The sequence below is a fragment of the Kogia breviceps genome, chromosome 13 (genome assembly GCF_026419965.1).
Source record: "Kogia breviceps isolate mKogBre1 chromosome 13, mKogBre1 haplotype 1, whole genome shotgun sequence".
In the NCBI taxonomy this organism is placed as follows: domain Eukaryota; kingdom Metazoa; phylum Chordata; class Mammalia; order Artiodactyla; family Physeteridae; genus Kogia; species Kogia breviceps.
In genome coordinates, this window is record NC_081322.1 from 45580136 (window position 1) to 45586135 (window position 6000).

Here is a 6000-nt window from a genome sequence, read left to right on the forward strand (position 1 = left end):
AGTGGAAATTCAGTGAGTAAGAAGATTATTCATTCAAAAACATCTGTGCATGCCTGCAAAATGGTACAGACAGTGACGCAAGCATAGTCAACTCACTGTGGGCATCACCTGCTCACAAAGAAGTCGAAGGGACTTCTAAGGGAAGTGTCAAAGGGACACTAAAATTTAAGAATGAGGTCTGGCTTAACCTAGAAACCATGATCCTAGTACTTCTGCAAAACTCTGAAGAGTATGCTTGTGATTTCCCATATTATCCCTTTTAGGCACCTATTTGAAAATATTACTCTATATTATTGATGATGTTTCTATATATTTTATTAATCCAGGAAAGAGTATATTTTAAATAGACCAGAGTAAGCTGGAAAGGGCCAGAGCAGTTTTCTTGTTCACTGCTAAGAGTCCCTGCACTGGAGACAGTTAAATTTAAGCAACAGTTTCCTTCCCATCATTATGTTTCTTATACTGTCTTCCTGTGTCTCCATCAGTTCACTAGTGAATGACTTAATATCCCTAAAGAAGCCTACCCAGTCGCTCATTCAGTCACTTTAAGCAAGGTCCATTTATAAACAGAGGGAGGAAGGTAAGTCTATCGTTTTCATTTCTTCTTTTAAGAGCATTACCAGGAGGAACCACTACGGCAACTTAAAAAAAAAAAATCTGCTACAACATAATTGATACCAATAAAAACATTAAAAATAGTTTTGATATCCAATTTTGTAATCCCTTTTATTATCTTCAACTTTTTCTTGGAATAGAAGCTGAATATACTTGAAATAAATAGTACTGTGGAAACATTCATCTAAAGCCCTGAAATATGTCAAAACTACTGAGCAAAAAAGCTTTCAGAAGCACCAGCTTTAAATTACTTCTAGCATATCAGTTCAGAAAGGAGCGCCGTGAGAGAAAGAACGCCCACCCACTCGCTCCCACCCCATTCCGACCCTGAATGCTATTTATCCGACTAAGTTTACATAAATCAGAGAAGAGTTACAGTGCAATTAAATGTATCCACGAAGTAATATGATATAAAGCACTTTGCAAATATTAAACCTCTCCTTAAGGGATCAATGTTTTCCATGAAGAAGCTGAGGTGGGGTGCGGGGGGGGGGGTGAGAAAAGCAGAAGGGAGGGAGGGGGAGAGAGAGAGAGAGAGAGTCCGACCCACCGGGTGAGTAGTGGGGAGGCCGGGATCTGAGCAGCAGCTCTCTTGGGTGGGTGCCCTGAAGCACTCAATGAGGGAAGCCAGAGAGCGGAGCCCACCAAGGTGAAGTGATTCCGGAGTCGTGACAGAGGTTTGTTTGCTCGCTGTGCAAACCGCACAGGTAGAGGCATCCGCAGGAGGCTGGGAGCTCCTTCCCGGCTTCCCCAAACCAAGGCGGTCGCCCAAGTCCCAGAAACAGAAGTCTCTGTGCTCCTGTTAGTAGCCACAGCGACCTCGCGCACCTCTGAGTAACAACGGTATGACCACCCACTCCACTGCATTTATCTCCTGAGTGTGTGTGTGTGTTCGCACCTCTGAGTAACAACGGTATGACCACCCACTCCACTGCATTTATCTCCTGAGAGAGAGAGTGTGTGTGTGTGTGTGTGTGTGCGTGACGGGGGTGGGTGCGAAGGGCTGCGTGAACTGCGTGCACTGGGGCTGCCCTGGGGCGGGGACCGGGACTTCGAGCGGTGGGGGCCGGCGGGGCGGAGAACGCACCCCACCCGCAAGTTCACGGCGCCTTTGCCTGCCCTCTGCTTGTCCTCCTCGGGCCTCGCAGCCCCGCACTCGCCCAAAGCCGTCTCGCGCTCCAAGCGACAGCCCCACAATCACCACGGCAAGTGGCCGAGGGCGGGCCCCCAAACTCCGGTGAGCGCAGTTAACGCGTGTTTCCAACCTCCCTCAAAGACAGCCCAGAGCGCTGCGACCGGCTCGAGGAGAGACTGACAGACTGACACCGACGACTCTCTCAGTCTACCCCGAGAATCCTCCCTAACGTTTCCCATCTCGCACTAGTTTAACCTCGAGCCCCAGAGAGCGTCTCAAAAGTCTCCTCCAGGCAGTGCCCAAGAGAACCGCGCCCCACAAAGCGCTTTGGCCGGCATCACACGGATGTCTCTCCTCGGCGACCTCCCCTCTTGTCATTTCCCCCCAAATCTACGAAGCTTCAGAACCCTGTGCTCGAGCCCCTCCCCGACGCGAGACGGGCAGCGCGCCCTGCTCACCAACGTCCCCGGCGGCGGCAGCGTGGGCGGGAGCCCAGGGCGCGGGGGCCAGCGGCGGGTCGCGCCGGGCCACAGGGCGTCTCCTGCAGTCCCGCTGGCAGTTGGTGCAGTAGTTCCGGACGTCCGGGCTTCGGCTCCGCGGAGAGCGAGGCTGCTCGAATGCGAGCGAGCCAGCGGGGCTGTGCGTGCGCGCGTGAGAGTAAGAGGCAGGCGGGCCCTACACGCAGGCGGCGGCTGCGAGGTCTGGGGCGGGGAGCCAGGAAGGGGAGGAGGCAGGCGAGAAGTAGTGGAGTTTAGGGCGCGTTTCCCGCACTTCCCCTGGAGGCTGGAGCCAGGTACGGCAGGGCGCGCTCCCGCGGCGCGGGCACGGCAGGGGCGGCCGCGGGAGCCCGAGTCCGCTCAGTGCCTGGGCCCGCAGCGGCTCTGCGGGAGGAGGTGAGCATCCTCCTCACGCCACGAGGCACCGGCGCGGCGCCAGACTCTGAGCGCCGAGCGGAGAACCTCCTGCGTCCTCACTGACGGGTCCTTAGGCAGCTTGCTTCCTCCCGAGCAGCCTAAAAGGGCAACAGTCAGTGCGGCTGGGATCTTCCCTTCCGGGGTCTTGGAGCCGCCGGGGCCAAAAGGTGCGTGGGCGCCCGGCTCCCCGCGGCTGGTGCTGTCACGGCCGCCGCCCGGCTCCCGGCGGTTGCCTCCCGGAGACGTGCCCAGCTGTGTGCGCGTGTGTGTCTAAGCGAATATCTTCCCCTCCATCACTCGGGCGCGCGGGAGGGATCGGGTCCCCGGCGACCAGCTGCGGAGTGGCTGCCAGTCCCCACCCACCCCGCCCCCACCCCCACCCCTCCTCGCCTTCGTCCTCCTCCCCTGCTCCTCCTCCGGCTGCCGCTCTGGAGCTCCCAAAGGCAGGGGAGAAACCGCAGCGAAAAGGGCGGAGAAGGGTGGGGAAGGAAGCGCAGGTGTCTTCAGCCGAGAGCGGGGCCGCCCACACGGGAGCAGCTTGCTGCAGGGGGTGGGGCAGGGCCTTAGGCGGAGAAGGTGGAGGAGAGGATTTACCCGGAGGCCGAGGTTCTGCGGCTGAACCGCAGCGCGTCCCACGAGGAGCGCGGTGAGGAGGCCGGGTGGGCGCTCAGGGCTCCCCGGCCAACTGAAGTCACAGCTTGGGGAACCCGCGGAAGTGACCAGGGTGGCTGAACCCGGGAACACAGAAGTCGGAGAAGCTGAGACCGGGCTCTCCCGGGTCAGAGGGGCCTAGACCTGGAGCTTGGGGCACACAGGTGTCTAGGGAGCTCGAGTGTGGCTCCAGCATGCCAGGCGGGAGAGCTGGAGGCTGTGAGGGGTCGGGTGGCTGCGGCAGCGGCGGTTCTCAGACTGCTGTGTGCCTCCGGAGTCGCAGGGGGCGATCACCGCCTAGCTGGGAAGAGGAGATCAGGGCTCTGCCTTTTTCCTGGTTCCAGATCCCAAACCCGAGAGGCACACTGTCCTTCCCAATTCAGTCAACGTCCCGCCTACCCCTTGCTCCCAGAATAGCAGTGGGGCAGTGGACTCTACGTGCTATTTCCTGTGCTTTCTGCCTGATTGAAAAGATCCCACCTAATCTGAGACTGATGTGTTGATTCTTCTTTCCTAACTCCTGTCCCCTCACTCATCATCTAGCCCCACCCAACTAAAATTTCCCGGAAAACTAATATCTTTCTCACTGATAAAGTTCTCCCCTCTGGAGTTTCCTTAAAAAACTTTTATTTTTCTCTCGAGGTATTAGGTCTCATATTAATTCCCTAGTACAAATGCAATACGCAGAAAAGTCCTTTAGACTGGGAGTCACGTTATTGCTTATGAGCGCCGATCTGTTTTCAAATTGAGTCATAGAATGCAGAGTCGAGTCAACCTGGGGTCCTGGAGAGAATTGGTCCATTTAATTAGAGGTCTGTTGGAATGCTCACTGGCAACAGCACTAGAAAGAATTGTGGTGCTTCCGCCAGTATCCATTCTTTTCTATTATGGTAATTTTACTTTGTTAATTTAGGCAATCTGTAAATGAAAGGTTGGATGCAATTCACAAGGCACAATATTTCTAGATTATCATTCAACTGCGACCCCCACCCCCTTCCCCATGCCGACTCTCACCATCACTTCCAAAGGTGGTGAACTCGGATCTCAAGCTGTACTTTTTCAATTTCAGGATACAGCCTGAAGGACAAAGCTGTTGAGTTCTAGAAAGAGATAACTTAAATGTAAGTAAACTTATTTACCAACTACTCAGACAAAATCATAAGCTCAGCAGCAAGAACAGAATGTATATTGTTTAATATAGTGAGCAGGAAGAAAGATGGCTGTTAGCCAGATATGTGATCCATTAACCTCTGTAGCTCATTGTTGGCAACAATAGCATACAATCACATTCTTATGTTTGAAAGACAAGAGATTGTTTTTTCCCCCATCTCAAAATCACAATGCCACATTATAGTCTAAAAGAAACCTCAAACAATAAAAGTAATAAAGGAAGAAACACGATTTGCTTTTTTCTGAACAAATGTTGCTGTTCTGTTTTTCTGGAGGGGAAAAATGCTGATAAGCAATAAAGTCTGCAAAAGCATGACAATAGATTTTGAAGAATGCTTCGCTCCATCTATCAGTCTTTTCAATTAGTCAACTTTATTTAAAATGTTTATTTATATTACCTTTTTATTGGTATTCATTCTTTCTTTTGTGCCAGGAAGATTACTGAGGAGGATGATGGGGTGAGATGAATCTAGTTTCTCATAATTCTGTCTTGCTTCAGGTTTATGTTTGGCAGGAGAGGAACCATCAGCAGTCTGTGCTTTCTCAGCAGTCCTAACTTCTCAGAGAATCCTTAGCTCTGTAGCTGATGGACTAAGACATTGCCACAGTGATTTTGCCTAGCTTGTGCAAGATCACACCTGGGGCTGGGAGCAGGTACAACCCTAGAAACTGTGAAGCAAAGCTCTGGAAAGGCTTTCTGCCTAGCCTTGGGTTGGAGGGTTAAATCAGGGTATATGCGCTTTCAGCGTGTGCTGCTCTTCAACTCCTCCAACAATGTGGCTTTCTTGCTAGGTAAAGCACAGAGGAGGGTGGGTGGGTGTCTAACATTTTTAGTAGAAACATTTTAGTATCGTGCGAAATTAAACAAATAATACTAAACGCTGGACGAAGAGGCACAGCCAAAAAATCTTTTTAGAATGCAGTTTTGCAAATGGTCACAGATTTATTGGTTTGGTTTAGTCACCAAAGCCAAATAAAGTGCACAGTAATAAAAACATCTGGTTAATTAGTTTTCATTTGGTAAAGAATATATTTTTTCTGAGCATCATCACACTCTCTTGTCTCATAAAGATGCAACCGTTAAATATTGTTCAGCTCACGGTTTCAAATGGAGGCTGTCCTTTCAGTAAAGTATAGAAATGTTTGTCATTATTAGAGGGTATTTGACTTGTTTTCCAACTATATCTTTTTTTTTTTAAAACGAGCTAATCACTGACATCTAGACTCAGTTGGTTAAGTAAATATTTCTTAAAAGGAACTCTTTGTGCCAACCACTGGAAACCAAAAGATGAATAAAAGAAGCCTCTGCTCTCATAGGGTGAGTTCAGTAATCACTAGGGTTATCAGGTGTAGGTCTGGTTCAACAGGAGTCCTTACCTTTTGCAGAAGTGAGCCCCTGAGCCCACATCTCCATGCTCCATCACTGTATTTGAATGTCCCTGTATGAAAGTTCTGGTTTTCTATTGTGCTAGGAAATGTTTAGCAGTCAGAGGCCTAAAAGTGTAAGGCCACACC

General features: G+C 50.9%; 1 protein-coding gene across 17 annotated transcripts in view; it reads right to left on the minus strand.

Moving 5' to 3' along the window:
* The window catches only part of HS3ST5 (heparan sulfate-glucosamine 3-sulfotransferase 5), a 287406-nt gene extending 283059 nt beyond the window's left edge, over window positions 1–4347 (minus strand). For 12 of the 17 annotated variants that reach the window (XM_059082875.2, XM_067011687.1, XM_067011686.1 and 9 more), the window contains exon 1: window positions 2209–2984. The gene's annotated coding sequence lies outside the window, so the exon portion shown is untranslated. The other 5 variants (XM_067011683.1, XM_067011681.1, XM_059082868.2 and 2 more) reach the window with 5 other exon arrangements.
* Between the last annotated feature and the right edge of the window lie 1653 nt (window positions 4348–6000).